The following is a 17434-nucleotide window of genomic DNA, read 5'->3' on the forward strand; positions in this document are numbered from 1 at the left end:
AAAAGCCGGCCGGCAATTCAGCATCGGTACCCGACAATTTATTACAGAAAGAATAGAGAATCACACATAGATTAGATAGATAGAAACATGTCAGTCACATATATAAGAAGTACAGTGATAGTGTTGATTACTGTACTTGTCATTTAGTGTTAAAATAAAGGATTTATTAAAAAAAAATTGGCGTGGGGTTCCCCGTAATTTTAGTCTCTAGCGGAGGTTAAGCAGACGGCTGGGGCAGATGTTTGAAGCCTGGGAAGGGGGTAATACCCACGGAGCTTCCCAGGCTACTAATATCAGCCCCCAGCTGAATACCTAGCCGTTACTAGCTATTAAAATGGGGGACCCCCAAAAAAATGACGTGGGGTCCCCCCTATTTTAATAGCTAGCAAAGGCTAGGCAGACAGCTGGGGGCTGATATTAATAGCCCAGGAAGGGTGCCATGAATATTGGCCCCCTCCCAGGCTAGAAACACCAGCTGTCAGCCACCCCAGAAATGGCGCATCCATAGGATGCGCCAATTCTGGCACTTAGCCTCGCTCTTCCCACTGCCCTGTAGCGGTGGCAGTGGGGTAATAGGGCTGGGGTTGATGTCAGCTTATAATGACAGCTGACATCAAGCCCAGGTTAGTAATGGAGAGGCGTCTATAAGACACCCCCATTATTAACCCCATAGTCAAAGTTAAAAAAAAACACAAACACCCAGAATAAAGTCCTTTAATTGAAATAAACGCATAATTTTTTAATGTTCTAAATTAAACCATACTTACCTTGCCTCCTCCAGATTTACAGTCTTCATGGATAACAACCCGCTGACGCACCTGGAGACTGTGGAGCTTGGTGCTCTAGAACAACGATGGATGGCTCGACTGTCCAACTACGAGTTTACCATCAAGTATCAGGCGGGGCATAAAAACACTAATGCTGATGCGTTGTCCAGGATGCCCAACTTGCCAGATGGGGGAGAAGACCCAGAAGAGCTGGAGGACATAGATCTACCAGCTTTCCATCGTCACGGGGTGACCCAGTGCTCCCACTGTGTGAGGAACAAGCGCTCCGCCAACAGAGAGGCCACGTTTAACCCACTGCCCCACCATGGATGGGCAGAGACGCAGGATAGCGACCCGGCTGTCCACCTTGTAAAGGAGTTGCTGACACAAGCCAACTCGCACCCTGATCCAGATGCTCCACAGGAGACCCAACAGTTGTGGAAGGAGAAGGGCAAGCTGTTCATCTATGAGGGAAAGCTGTGTTGAAGAAGTATCAACTCCCGGACACTCGAACTGGTCTGGCAGGTGGTAGTCCCGAGGCAGGATGCGCCAATGGTCTTAGAGGCGTACCACGATGGAGCAGGACACAGCAGGTGGAAGAAGTTGGAAGTCCTGCTACGTGAGCGATTCTACTGGGCTGGCATGAGGAAATCAATCGAGAGATGGTGTCGAGAATGTGGTCCATGCAACCTGAGACGGAAAGACAGTGATAGCCAGAGGGCTCCCCTGCAGCCCATAATCACCAAACAACCACTTGAACTGGTAGCCTTGGACCATGTGAAGCTGGCCCCAAGCTGGTCAGGCTATGTTTACGCTCTCACCATAGTAGACCACTACTCCCAGTTCCTGGTAGTAGTGCCAGTGAAAGACCAGACGGCTAAGACGGCAGCCAAAGCGATTCAACAACACTTTTGTTGCCCGCAAGGTTACCCTGAACGAGTGCTTACTGACCAAGGTCCAGCCTTTGAAGCAGAAGTGTTTCAAGAATTCTGTAACTTGTACGGCTGCAAGAAAATAAGGACAACACCGTATCATCCCCAGACCAATGGGTTGTGCGAGAAAATGAACCAGGTGGTAATAGACCTGCTGAAGACATTGCCCCTTGAAGAACGTAGCCTGTGGCCAGAGAAGTTACCAGATTTGGTAGATCTATATAACCACATGTCAGTGAACTCCACCAACTGTACACCCGCCTACCTGATGAGGGCAAGACCTAGCAAGTTACCCATTGACTTAGACATGGGAGTTTTAGCACCTGAGACGACATCACCAGATGCAGACTGGGAAAGGGAGCGGCAGCAACAATACCGCAAGGTGCAAGAATGTGTGGAGAGAAGTTTGTCCCAGGTGAGACAGAAGCAGGAGAGAACTTATGATCAGCACGCACCTGCAGTTCCCTTGTCACCTGGAGAACAGGTACTTAAAAGGAAAAGACGAGTTCACAAATTAGATGATCAGTGGGAGGTTGAGCCATACACCGTCTTACCTTCAAATTTCGACAACACCAAGGTATGCCTCATCAGTAAAGATGGAGAAGAGACTTCAGCGGCAGTCTCAAGAGACCACCTGAAGATATGCCGTGATCAATTGAGACACACCAAAACAGCCCCCAGCACACAGAAAAGGTGGAAGAGACAGTTCATACCATCCTTGGAGAATTTCCCCGGTCTTGGACGCAGGTGAACCAAGCAATCGTGGTACCTGTCCTGACCTTTCCCCAAGTAGCCTTTCCGGAAGCCGCAGAGACTCTAGAACAGCAGAGGGACAAATCGGCCCCAGAAACAGACGCTTCATCAGCAGCGGATCAGGTGAATCTACCCCCTGCTAGCGGTGAACCTGTCGTACCCATGATGAGTCAAAGAAGTCGTAGAAGACTACCAAGCCTACCAGTATTACCTCAGACTAACCGTAGTGTAGTCCACACTGAGCCCACCACACCAGCGGTAGACACTAGAGACCCAGGTAGGTCATTGGCAACAAATGTAATGCGTAGATCAATCCGTAGTACCATAGGTCAGCTCCCTGCCCGTTACAGGGACTAAAAAGAAGTAAAATAATAGTATATGTTATATAGTTGTAACTGATAAGCGATCGTGAGTGTATATAGTTATTAAATTTATGGACAAATGGACCACAGGAATGGGTGTGGTCAGGACAATGTTGAATAAAGTTAATGGTTGGCCTTGAAAATAAACCGCAATCGTGGCCGAAAACCAGGCCCACCAACAGAGTGCCCTGAAGCAGGGCCGGCTCCAGGTTTTTGTGGGCCCTGGGCGAAAGAGTCTCAGTGGGCCCCTATATGTAAAGAGAGGAGAGAACAAGGCGCAATGGGTGACTCAGTATTGCAATTGTTAGAGGGGTGTGGGGATGGCTACTAACCTTATGAAGTTGTGCACCTCTGCACAACCCCAGTGTAAAGCTCCACAAGCTCCGCTCTGTTGGTGGCTGTCATCTATTTCCAGCGGCGTTCACAGATCCTGATCTCTCGGTGGTGGATCACGTGGTCAGGTTAGTAGCATGTAACGACGAGATGGACGCCCAGCTTCACCAACACCCCCGGCAGCGTTCCGGAGGGGTTAGGGCAGCGCAGCTTGGAAAACCAGGGTAGTAATTCTAATTAAATTCCTCCCACAGGTAAAAGAACAATAAATTAAAGGCAGCTCTACCGCACCCCAACAGGGGGAAAGGGACAATCAGTGAATATGAATAGCGGTACCAGAGCGCCAATAACGGGGCAAAAATATTAAAAGGACTAATTTATTAATACACACAACGCGTTTCGGTGGACACAGCCACCTTCATCAGGTGTGACAAGCAGCAAACAATTGATCCTTATATACATTTGACTAGGTATACAATTACTTAAAAGGGGTGGGGCCAGATACAGAGTAATACCTCTATATTAACCCCTTGAGTTCATATATGCTCAATAGAGTAAAAAGGATTGTTATAAATTAATAAATTAATGAAGCATATAGGGTTCTTATAAAAAGGATTCGCTGTATAAAAACTTGTGAATCCTATAATCATAATACTTAAGAGGATATATTGTTATCTACCACCCTATATTTTATATTATAAAAAAAAAGAATAATAATTTTTACATACAACATAAAACAATGTATAAATATAAAGTTATAAAATTACAATCAGTTACTATCATTATAATTAGGAAAAAGTAGACGAAGAAAGGAGAAAGAAGAAAAAAAAAATTTTTCCCCAAAAAAATTAAAAAACAAAAAAAAAAAAATTCCAAAAAAAATCCCAAAAAATAAATAAATAAAAAAATTGTTGTCATTTTTTTCTCTTTTCTTTCTCTCCTCCCTCCTCCCCTCCCTCTCTCCTTTCCCCTCTTCCCTCTTTCTCTCTCTCCTCCCCCTCCTCCCCCATATAAAAGATATATATAATAAATTTGCTAAAATATAAAAACAATTATTTAAAAAGTTGTCTTCTCTATATTAAGGTTCAAACCTTCAGGAGACGAGGTTCCCGTTTTGAAAATCCAATAATTTTCATGTGTAATGAGTAGAGATGAGCGGTGTTCGACTAGAACTGTTCGCCAATCTCAAATTCGAGCTGTTTTGGGCGGTGTTCGAGTTGTTCGACGAACCCGAACGATTTGCAAAAAATTCGGCTGTTCGAGGTTATGTTCGATAACTGTTCGTGCACCAAAAGCGTGTCCTGCATGTCTGGCGCTATTTTGAGCACCAATCATGCAGGGATTGTCTGCCACTCACTGTAATGCCACAGCCATGGTGGTTGTGGCATTACAGTGGTTGCCCAAATCGATGGGAACAGTGCCAACAGTGAAACATGAAAAGCCGGCAATTCAGCAGCGGCATACACCGGTACCCGACAATTTAGAACCGAAAGAATAGAGCTTCACACATAGATTAGATAGATAGAAACATGTCAGCCACATATATATGAAGTACAGTGACAGTGTTGCTTACTGTACTTGTCATTTAGCGTAAAGGATTTATCAAAAAAAATAATAGTGTTTTCATGCACCGTCTCTTTAAAAAAGCCGGCCGGCAATTCAGCAGCGGTACCCGACAATTTAGAATAGAAAGAATAGAGAATCACACATAGATTAGATAGATAGAAACATGTCAGTCACATATATATGAAGTACAGTGACAGTGCTGCTTACTGTACTTGTCATTTAGCGTAAAGGATTTATCAAAAAAAATAATAGTGTTTTCATGCACCGTCTCTTTAAAAAAGCCGGCCGGCAATTAAGCAGCGGTACCCGACAATTTATAACAGACAGAATAGAGCTCCACACATAGAATAGATAGATAGAAACATGTCAGTCACATATATATGAAGTACAGTGACAGTGTTGGTTACTGTACTTGTCATTTAGTATTAAAATAAAGGATTTATTATTAAAAAAATTGGCGTGGGGTTCCCCTTAATTTTAGGCTCTAGCGGAGGTTAAGCAGATGGCTGGGGCAGATGTTTGAAGCCTGGGAAGGGGGTAATACCCACGGAGCTTCCCAGGCTACTAATATCAGCCCCCAGCTGAATACATAGCCTTTACTAGCTATTAAAATGGGGGACCCCCCAAAAAAAATGACGTGGGGTCCCCCCTAATTTAATAGCTAGCAAAGGCTAGGCAGACAGCTGGGGGCTGATATTAATAGCCCAGGAAGGGAGCCATGAATATTGGCCCCCTCCCAGGCTAGAAACACCAGCCGTCAGCCGCCCCAGAAATGGCGCATTCATAGGATGCGCCAATTCTGGCACTTAGCCTCGCTCTTCCACGCTGCCCTGGTGCGGTGGCAGGGGGTAATAGGGTTGGGGTTGATGTCAGCTTATAATGCCAGCTGACATCAAGCCCAGGTTAGTAATGGAGAGGCGTCTATAAGACACCCCCATTACTAACCCCATAGTCAAAGTTAAAAAAAACACAAACACCCAGAATAAAGTCCTTTAATTGAAATAAAGACACAATCCTTTATTGTTCTAAATTAAACCATACTTACCGTCACGCCCATTCCAGCTGAAGCCAACGATCTCCTGCAATAAAAGAAAAATAATAAAGCAACCTCATCCTTACCTTTCCATGGTTCCCACGACAGCTTCAGCTCTGCTACATCGAGATGACAGGCTGGACCGCAGCAGAACGCTGCCATCCAGCCTCTCATCCCGCAGACACTGAGAAGCGCAGGCTTGCTTGCGCTGCTCAGCGTCTCTCTGTGAGGGCATCCAGATGAGCCGAGTTAATGTCCAATGAACTCGGCTCACCTCATGCACGTCACTGACAGCGTGGGAAAATTCTCCTGCACTCAGCGCTTCAGCGTGGGAGAATTCTCACACTGAAGCGCTGAGTGCAGGAGAATTCTCCCACGCTGTCAGTGACGTGCAGGAGGTGAGCTGAGTTCATTGGACATGAGCTCACCTTATGCACGTCACTGACAGCGTGGGAAAATTCTCCTGCACTCAGCGCTTCAGCGTGGGAGAATTCTCACGCTGAAGCGCTGAGTGCAGGAGAATTCTCCCACGCTGTCAGTGACGTGCAGGAGGTGAGCTGAGTTCATTGGACATGAGCTCACCTCATGCACGTCACTGACAGCGTGGGAAAATTCTCACGCTGAAGCGGTGAGTGCAGGAGAATTCTCCCACGCTGTCAGTGACGTGCATAAGGTGAGCTCATGTCCAATGAACTCAGCTCACCTCCTGCACGTCACTGACAGCGTGGGAGAATTCTCCTGCACTCAGCGCTTCAGCGTGAGAATTCTCCCACGCTGAAGCGCTGAGTGCAGGAGAATTTTCCCACGCTGTCAGTGACGTGCATAAGGTGAGCTCATGTCCAATGAACTCAGCTCACCTCCTGCACGTCACTGACAGCGTGGGAGAATTCTCCTGCACTCAGCGCTTCAGTGTGAGAATTCTCCCACGCTGAAGCGCTGAGTGCAGAATTTTCCCACGCTGTCAGTGACGTGCATGAGGTGAGCCGAGTTCATTGGACATTAACTCGGCTCATCTGGATGCCCTCACAGAGAGACACTGTGGAGCGCAAGCATGCCTGCGCTTCTCAGTGTCTGCGGGATGACAGGCTGGATGGCAGCGTTCTGCTGCGGTCCAGCCTGTCATCTCGATGTAGCAGAGCTGAAGCTGTCATGGGAACCATGGAAAGGTAAGGATGATGTTGCTTTATTATTTTTCTTTTATTTCAGGAGATCGTTGGCTTCAGCTGGAATGGGCGTGATGGTAAGTATGGTTTAATTTAGAACAATAAAGAATTGTGTGTTTATTTCAATTAAAGGACTTTTTTCTGGGTGTTGTGTTTTTTTTAAATACTTTACTAGAAATTCATGGTGGTCATGTCTAATATTGGCGTGACCCCATGAATTTCGGGCTTAGGGCCAGCTGATAATGCCAAGCTGGCCCTAACCCCTTTATTACCCAGTGAGCCACCGCATCAGGGCCCTGGATGAGTTGGGTACAGCGCCAGAAGATGGCGCTTCTATGAACGCGCCATTTTCCGGGGTGGCTGCGGACTGCAATTTGCAGCGGGGGTGGCCCAGAAAGCTTGGGCCTCCCTGCGCTGCGGATTCCAGCCCCCAGCTGCCTAGTTGTACCTGGCTGGACACAAAAACAGGGCGAAGCCCCACGTCAATTTTCTTTAAATTATTTCATGAAATAATTAAGAAAAAAAGGGCTTCCCTATATTGTTGTGTCCGGCCAGGTACAAATAGGCAGCTGGTGGTTGGGGGCAGCCCGTTCCTGCCTGCTGCACCTGACTGGACACAAATATAGTGTGAAGCCCCACGTCAATTTTTTTTTAATTATTTCATGAATTTCCTGAAATAATTAAAAAAAATTGAAGTGGGGCTTCGCACTATATTTGTGTCCAGCAAGGTACAGCAGGCAGGAACGGGCTGCCCCCATCCACCAGCTGCCTATTTGTACCTGGCCGGACACAACAATATAGGGAAGCCCTTTTTTTCTTAATTATTTCATGAATTTCATGAAATAATTAAAAAAAATTGAAGTGGGGCTTCGCACTATATTTGTGTCCAGCCAGGTACAGCAGGCAGGAACGGGCTGCCCCCATCCACCAGCTGCCTATTTGTACCTGGCCGGACACAACAATATAGGGAAGGCCTTTTTTTCTTAATTATTTCATGAATTTCATGAAATAATTAAAAAAAAAGTACGTGGGGCTTCGCCCTATTTTTGTGTCCAGCCAGGTACAACTAGGCAGCTGGGGGCTGGAATCTGCAGCGCAGGGAGGCCCAAGCTTTCTGGGCCCCCCCCCGCTACAAATTGCAGTCCGCAGCCACCCCGGAAAATGGCGCGTTCATAGAAGCGCCATCTTCTGGCGCTGTACCCAACTCATCCAGGGCCCTGGTGCGGTGGCTCACTGGGTAATAAAGGGGTTAGGGCCAGCTTGGTATTATCAGCTGGCCCCAAGCCCAAAATTCATGGGGTCACGCCAGTATTAGACATGACCGCCATGAATTTCTAGTAAAGTATTTAAAAAAAATACAACACCCAGAATAAAGTCCTTTAATTGAAATAAAGACACAATTCTTTATTGTTCTAAATTAAACCATACTTACCATCACACCCATTCCAGCTGAAGCCAACGATCTCCTGCAATAAAAGAAAAATAATAAACCAACCTCATCCTTACCTTTCCATGGTTCCCACGACAGCTTCAGCTCTGCTACATCGAGATGACTGGCTGGACCGCAGCAGAACGCTGCCATCCAGCCTGTCATCCCGCAGACACTGAGAAGCGCAGGCATGCTTGCGCTCCTCACTGTCTCGCTGTGACGGCATCCAGATGAGCCGAGGTCATGTCCAATGAACTCGGCTCACCTCATGCACGTCACTGACAGCGTGGGAAAATTCTCACGCTGAAGTGCTGAGTGCAGGAGAATTCTCCCACGCTGTCAGTGATGTGCATGAGGTGAGCTCATGTCCAATGAACTCAGCTCACCTCCTGCACGTCACTGACAGCGTGGGAAAATTCTCCTGCAATCAGCGCTTCAGCGTGAGAATTTTCCCACGCTGTCAGTGACGTGCATGAGGTGAGCCGAGTTCATTGGACATGAACTCGGCTCCTCTGGATGTCGTCACAGAGAGACGCTGAGCAGCGCAAGCAAGCCTGCGCTTCTCAGTGTCTGCGGGATGACAGGCTGGATGGCAGCGTTCTGCTGCGGTCCAGCCTGTCATCTCGATGTAGCAGAGCTGAAGCTGTCGTGGGAACCATGGAAAGGTAAGGATGAGGTTGCTTTATTATTTTTCTTTTATTGCAGGAGATCGTTGGCTTCAGCTGGAATGGGCGTGATGGTAAGTATGGTTTAATTTAGAACAATAAAGGATTGTGTCTTTATTTCAATTAAAGGACTTTATTCTGGGTGTTTGTGTTTTTTTTAACTTTGACTATGGGGTTAGTAATGGGGGTGTCTTATAGACGCCTCTCCATTACTAACCTGGGCTTGATGTCAGCTGGCATTATAAGCTGACATCAACCCCAACCCTATTACCCCCTGCCACCGCACCAGGGCAGCGTGGAAGAGCGAGGCTAAGTGCCAGAATTGGCGCATCCTATGAATGCGCCATTTCTGGGGCGGCTGACGGCTGGTGTTTCTAGCCTGGGAGGGGGCCAATATTCATGGCTCCCTTCCTGGGCTATTAATATCAGCCCCCAGCTGTCTGCCTAGCCTTTGCTAGCTATTAAATTAGGGGGGACCCCACGTCATTTTTTTTGGGGGGTCCCCCATTTTAATAGCTAGTAAAGGCTATGTATTCAACTGGGGGCTGATATTAGTAGCCTGGGAAGCTCCGTGGGTATTACCCCCTTCCCAGGCTTCAAACATCTGCCCCAGCCGTCTGCTTAACCTCCGCTAGAGCCTAAAATTAAGGGGAACCCCACGCCAATTTTTTTAATAATAAATCCTTTATTTTAATACTAAATGACAAGTACAGTAACCAACACTATCACTGTACTTCATATATATGTGACTGACATGTTTCTATCTATCTAATCTATGTGTGATGCTCTATCTTTCTGTTCTAAATTGTCGGGTACCGCTGCTGAATTGCCGGCCGGCTTTTTTAAAGAGACAGTGCATGAAAACACTATTATTTTTTTAAATAAATCCTTTACACTAAATGACAAGTACAGTAAGCAACACTATCACTGTACTTATTATATATGTGACTGACATGTTTCTATCTATCTAATCTATGTGTGAAGCTCTATTCTTTCTGTTCTAAATTGTCGGGTACAGATGCTGAATTGCCGGCCGGCTTTTTTAAAGAGACGGTGCATGAAAACACTAATATTTTTTTTAATAAATCCTTTACACTAAATGACAAGTGCAGTAACCAACACTGTCACTGTGCTTCTTATATGTGTGACTGACATGTTTCTATCTATCTAATCTATGTGTGATGCTCTATTCCTTCTTGTCTAAATTGTCGGGTACCGGTGTATGCCGCTGCTGAATTTGCCGGCCGGCTTTTTTAAAGAGAGTGTCTTCTGAGCAGTTTGTCAGCTTTTGGACACCTTTGCAGGTGTTTTCTATGTGTTTCTATTAGTGTTGAGCCACCCCCGCAGTGTTCGAGTTCGGTTCGGTTCGTCGAACACCCGTGTGTTCGCCGAACTGTTCGTCGAACTGTTCGTCGAACACCTTCGAACACCGTTAAAACCAATGGCAGGCAAACAAAAACACATAGAAACACATAGAAAACACCTTCAAAGGTGTCCAAAAGCTGACAAACTGCTCAGAAGACACAACTAACACATGGAAAAGTGACAAGTACATATAGTCATGCGAAAAGAAAAGAGGTGGAGGAGTAAAAGGAGGGGGAGACACAGATATAGGCATGTCATGCCCTTCTAAAATCCAAAAAGTGAGAAGCCGAGACGGCCAGTCCGCTCCTGCCCGTGCCACCTCCGTGTCGCCGGGTTTGTGCCAGAGCCGCGGTGAACCCTGACGGCCAGCCCCCCTCTCCCAATACTGGTGCTTGTCCGCTGGTGGGTCGAGCGAGCCCCCCTGTGGTGGAGGCAGCTCTAAGCTTTTTAATTTAAATTGTCCCTCTAATTTGAATGAATACACTTTAAATCCATTTACAAGGATCTATTGGAGGGCAAGTCTCATGCCAGCAGCCGCGTAATTCCAGCTCCAGTAGCGTCCACTAAAGCTGCTGCAGTTAAAAAGCTTTTATAAGGATCGAGCTCGGCTGTCCACCGCAAGGCATCCTAGTGCCAGTCCCAGCCCCTATGCCTTGGGGTGCCTCCTGATGCTCTTCACTAAGTATCCCGTGGTCCCGAAGCATTTCCTTTGAAAAAATTAAGTGTCCAAACTACAGGTGGTGTAGCTTGCTTAACAGCCGGGATAATCCGCTGACTAGCAGACACTGCTACTAGGCACAAAGTATTTCCTGGGCTAGATGCAGTTAAAAATTTGTAAGTAGATACTCTCGTTGGATGCTGAGAAAGCATTCCATAGAGTCTCCTGGCACGCCATATATGATTCTCTTAAAAAGCTTGGGGTAGGGGTCTAGGGGACCCTTTTATAGCCAAAATCACGGCCCTGTATCACAATACGTCACCTAGGCTGAAGATAAATGGAACTGTAGCACCGAGGGCTCGGTTGCTACAGACGTATTGCACCTCACCCAGAGGTGTGATATCTCACTCTCAGATAAGGATGGAGTGTGGATCAGGACCCGACACCTGCATGCATTACACCACATTGCCGTGGGGCAGGGCGACCAATATGCCCCTGAGATGGGCACGACAGTCCCTGTCCCTGGCTGGAGTGGGGGGAGGGAACACTGAGGAAGGGGAACCCTGCAGTGCAGGAGCAGGGAGGAAGCAGTTCCTGGGTGCATTGAGAAGGGAGTATAAAAGGTGGGCACCATCTTAGTTCAGTGCAGAGAAGTCTGAGCAGAAGTGGCAGGGAGCAGGGGCTCTGCATGAGCTCTGCTCTGGAGGCGGGCCTAGTAACAGAGGCCCAGGCCTGCAAGAGGGAGAAGGAAGGAAGAGGAGCGGAGAAGGCTCCAGGAACGAGGAATGAAGGGATCCCAGGGGTGCGGACGGGCGAGTCGCCACCGCACGCCCGAATCCACCTGCGTGGAGGGGTCAGGCCAAAGGGGGAGACCGGTCCCCGAACTAGTGGAGGCAGGAAACGACCCTCAGCTAGAAACCGGAGGCTCTGACATTTTATGTGGCGCAGCCCCTTGCTCCACCCGCTAGGAAGGCACCACATAGGGTCAGGGAAACTGGCGCCAAGTTTACCAAGAGGAGGCCCGAGGCAGCCGGACAGAAGTGTTGGTAAGAAAGGCCAGACAAAGGACACACAAAGGGGGTCCTGTGAAGCGCTCCAAAGTTATCTGGGAGTTGTCTGAGCCCCTCACCTGGTGAGCACAGTACGACGTGGGCAGCCGTTACCTGCAGACGTGGTCTGGATAATAAGAACTGTGAGTAAAGGCCCTGAACTGCATCACTGACTCCGTGTCGTTACTGCTGCTGCCCTGCACCATCACCCCCATCCTCCGCATACACTGCCCTGAGGCTATACTCCTCCCGTGGGGAGTTATGCTACGCTCTGCTGCACCCACAACACCAGCCTTAGCGGTCTGCCCTGTAGCGGCGGTTAACTCTGACCGCAATCCACGGGTGGCATAGTCGGACATTTAAACATCAAAACCACATAAATAGTTCCGCCACTGGTTTGACCGCCCTGAGCCACGGAACCGGATCGCCGCCACGAAGACTACAACCACCAGCATCCACCAAAAAGGGTCCGGCTCCGGGTGTCCCAAGGCCCAGGGGGTGCGTCAGAACATTTTCATCACCTTTCACAATCACCAATGGGACAAGGCAGGGATGTCCTCTGTCCCCTCTCTTATACATCCTAGTGACGGAGCACCTGCTCTCATCAATTCACCATAACCCCAATATTAGGTGGATTGAGGTGGGAGGCACCGAGTACAAGTGCTCTCTATTTGCTGATGATGTCCTAGTTTATATCACTCAGTCACATATATCCATCACTGCTGTTATGGCTGAAATAGATCACTTTGTTACATGGTAAAATTTTAAAATCAATGCAGCGAAGTCTGAGGCCCTCGATGTCTCCCTCCCTAAATCCATATAGGATTCCATCCAGTCCAACTTTCCCTTTGCCTGGCCCTCACAGGGTATCAAATACTTAGGAATTCCTATTCATAGAGACCTCTCCCATCTATGTTATCTTAATTTTGGGCCCTTTATTGAACAATTCCATACAGACCACGGTTGGCAAGTTAGAACTGTAAGATTCACTACGTGAACCACTGGTGTTTTGTGGAAAAGCACATGTACACCGCGTTCCAAATTATTATGCAAAAAGTGTTTAGGAGTGATAAGGGAAGAATTTGTTTGTTTGTCAGTTAAACTCATTGATGGTGATGTGTGTCAGGGCTCTTTATATCACTGTAAGCAATTGCAGACACCTGTGCTAATTAGTTTGGCAGGTGTGTCCAATGAAAGGCAAGACTACTTAAGAAGGCTCTCTCACATTATTAAGCAGCCTACATTTTCTGCCAAAATGGGAAAGAAAAAGGATGTGTCGGCTGCTGAGAAGCAACAAATTGTGGAGTGTTTAGGTCAAGGCATGACTACAATCAACATTGTGCGATGATCAGGATGAAGTGTCTTGGCAATCAAGAAGTATGTAGCTGATTCACAGTACACACGTGTGCGTGCTGATAAGGGCAAATTGAGGACTCTTTCCTACAGGCAATTACGTCAGGTTGAAACAGCAGCGGCAAAAAAGCCTTGTCATAGCAGCAGACAAGTTTTTGAAGCTGCTTATGCCTCCAACGTCCCCCGAACAACAAGATGCAGGGTCCTTCAGAGGTTTGCAGCTGTGCATATGCCATCCTGTCGACCTCCTCTATCCACTTCACACAAGCAGAAACGGCTCCAGTGGGCCAAACATTACATGAAGACTGATTTCAAAACTGTTTTGTTCACGGATGAGTGCCGTGCAGCGCTCCATGGTCCAGATGAATGGAGTGGAGGATGGCTGGTTGATGGACACCCCACGCAAACACGGCTACAGCGCCAACAAGGAGGAGGTGGAGTAATGTTTTGGGCTGGAATCATGGGGAGAGAGATTGTCGGCCCCTTTAGGATCCCTGAAGGCGCTAAAGATGAACTCCATAATGTATGTGGATTTTCTCAAACAGCACTTCCTGCCATGGTTCAAGAAGAAGAACCGTGTATTTCACAGCAAGATCATTTTTCTGCATGATAATGCACCATCTCATGCTGCACATAAAACATCTGCATCTCTGGCTGATATGGGCATAAAAGGGGACAAACTTATGGTGTGACCCCCATGCTCCCCTGACCTCTACCCCATTCAGAACCTTTGGAGCATCATTAAAAGGAGTGTCTATGATGGCGGGAGGCAGTTCACATCTAAGCAACAGCTCTGGGAGGGTATTCTGTCCTCATGCAAAACAATTGAAGCAGAAACCATCCAAAACCTGACAAATTCAATGGACGAGAGAGTTCAGAAGCTCCTTTCGAACAAGGGGTCCTATGTGAAAATGTAACATCACCTAGAATAAAGTTTTGAGTTGAAAACTGTTTGATTTCAGTTTCTAACAACCTGCTAATGCTTATAATTTCAAAAATGACCATTTTTTTGGTCTTTATTAAAATGAAAAGGTTGATCGAAAAGTTTGGGGGATCTAAGAGTGTGGCAACCCAGTAGTCATGATTACTTCGAATTCTGACAATATGAGGGTCATGCTGCAGGTAGTGCAGCAAGAAGGCACTTATGTGTCTTGCGCATCTCGGAGCCCCAAAATTATTTTCCGGGCTAGATGCAGCTAAAAATTATTTTTAATTTTAAATCTGGTGGAGCTTATTATAGATGGCCTAATAGGATCAGTGCTGCACACTGCTACAAAGCCCAAATTATTTTCCAGTCAAGATACAGATAAACATGATTAGTAATTTGAAAGCTTAAAACGGTTGGTAGGGTGATTTTAACCAATCATCAAGCTTTTACTCTCCCCAGGATGACACAGGGGTAGAAAAGTCGTTTCGGATCCATGATTTGTTCATCTTTATGAACGTGAGTCTGTCTACATTATCAGTGGAGAGCCGCGTGCGCTTATCTGTCAGCACACCACCAGCAGCGCTGAACACACGTTCAGACAGAACGCTGGCTGCGGGGCATGACAAGATCTCCAAGGCGTAAGTGGCTAGCTCCGGCCATTTATCCAGATTGGAAGCCCAAAAAGAGCAAGGGTCCAGTGACACAGTCGTGGCTTCAATGTTTACTTGGAGATACTCCTGTACCATCGTCTCTAGGCGTTGACTATGTGTCAGACTTCTTGTCTCCTGTGGCCTTGCAAAGGATGGGCTAAAAAAGTGGTGAAATGATTCCGCAAAATTGATGTTACCAGCAGATACTGTGGTTCTGTTACGGTTTGAGTGCTGAACACTTGACGGTCCCACGGTTGGCAAGTTGGAACTGTGAGATTCACTACGTGCACCACTGGTATTTTGTGGAAAAGCACATGTAAGATTCTGCAACAGTCTCTGCTGATACTCCTGCATGCGTGCATCCCTTTCTATGGCAGGAATAATTTCTGCAAATTTACTTTTGTACCGGGGATCTAACAGTGTGGCAACCCAGTAGTCAGGATTATTTCTAATTCTCACAATTCGAGGGTCATGTTGCAGGTAGTGCAGCAAGAAGGCACTCATGTGTGTTGCGCATCCAGGAGCACCAAGTCCCTGTTGTGTTGGTGGCAAGGTAGCAATCATGCTTCCTTCCTCTGTCCTCTCCCCCCAACCTCGCACAACAGAAATGTGATCAAGGTCTCCCTCATCTGATGAGTCTTCCATCAGTTCGTCCTCCACTTCTTCCTGGGCTCCTGCACCTTCCTCACTAGTTTGGCTGCTACCATGCGCCCTGATAAAATCATCTCCCCCACCCTCACATGCCTGCCGCCTTGGTGCTGCCGACCGTCTGGACCTTGCAGATGTTAGCCCTTCCGCATACAACTCCTCCTCCTCTACTTCCTCCACCTCCTCTTGTGCCACCACCTGACTCCGAATTCTGTTTAACATGTGCTCCAGCATGTAAATCACCGGAATAGTCATGCTGATAATGGCATCGTCAGCACTAAACATCTTCGTCGCCATTTCAAAACTGTGCAGAAGGGTGCATAGGTCCCTGATCTGAGACCACTCCTCCAGCGTGATTTGCCCCACCTCTGAATCTCGTTGGCCCAGGCTATACGTCAGAACGTATTGCACCAGGGCTTGTCGGTGCTGCCACAGTCGCTGCAACATGTGCAGAGTTGAATTCCACCGGGTAGGCACATCGCATTTTAGCCGGTGAAGTGGCAGGCCCAACGACTTCTGTAGAGATGTAAGTCGCTGAGCTGCGGGATGCGAACGGCGGAAGTGAGCACACAGCGACCGTGCCCTCTGCAGAAGGCCATCTAGTCTGGGATAGTGGGCTAAAAATTGCTGGACAACCAGGTTCAACACGTGAGCCATACAAGGCACGTGTGTGACATTGCCCCGGCGAAGGGCCGCACCCAGGTTTGCAGCATTGTCGCACACGGCCTTCCCTGGTTTCAGGTCCAGTGGAGACAACCATTCATGAAATTGGTTCTCCAGAGCTGACCACAACTCCTCAGCTGTGTGACTCACATTTCCCAGACATTTCAATGTAAAAACCGCCTGATGACGTTGAGCCCTACTGCCAGCATAGTAAGGAGGTGTGCAGGATCCCTTCTGCGCAGTTAGAAAGCTTGTGGCATGACCAGACAGGCTTTGGGTGCAGGTGGAAGACCGAGAGGAGGTTGAGGAGGCAGAAGCAGTGGAGGAAAAATGACATAAAGAGGATTGACGCACAACTCGTGGGGACGGCAAGACTTGGACAGCAGCCCCTTGTCCTGCTGTCACCATAGTTACCCAGTGCCCAGTCAGCGACATGTAACGCCCCTGTCCATGCCTACTCGTCCAAATGTCTGTGGTGAAATGCACCCTGTCACACACAGAGTTTCTCAAAGAAGCGGTGATGTTGTGTGCGACATGCTGGTGGAGCGCAGGCACACCTTTCTTTGAGAAGTAGTGCCGATTGGGCATCTGGTACTGGGGCACTGCGACGGACATAAGGTCTCGAAAATCCTCTGTGTCCACCAGGCGGAAAGGCAGCATTTCTGTAGCCAAGAGGTTGCAGATGGTGAAATTCAACCTCTTAGCTTTCTCATGCCTAGGAGGAAATGGTCTTTTACTTGTCCACATCTGAGGGACCGAGGGCTGGCTATTGTGCTTAGACGGGGTTGATAAGGGTGTCCCCGGCAAACTGCCGGTCTGTGAGGAAGATGCAGGCGGACATGTTAGGTTGCCTTGATCCAAAGGTGGTGCTATCGATGTCGGACAGCGCTCAAGACCAGCTGGTGTTACCACCTCCAAAGAAAATGATGACCTGCCAATCACGCTGGCTGTTGCGGGTAAAGAGGTGGCAGGTCTGCGCCCCAAAACAGGTGTGACTGCTGTCCCCCCAGTCACAGAGGATGAAGAGGCCGCGGATGCACAAGATATGGCAGACGGTGGTTGGCCCGGCCGGCTAGACCGCATTGTAGCACACTGAGCTTCCCACTGCAACTTATGC

This window comes from Phyllobates terribilis, unplaced genomic scaffold (genome assembly GCF_046119375.1).
Source record: "Phyllobates terribilis strain yellow unplaced genomic scaffold, ASM4611937v1 Scaffold_7__3_contigs__length_470593459, whole genome shotgun sequence".
Taxonomy (NCBI): Eukaryota; Metazoa; Chordata; class Amphibia; order Anura; family Dendrobatidae; genus Phyllobates; species Phyllobates terribilis.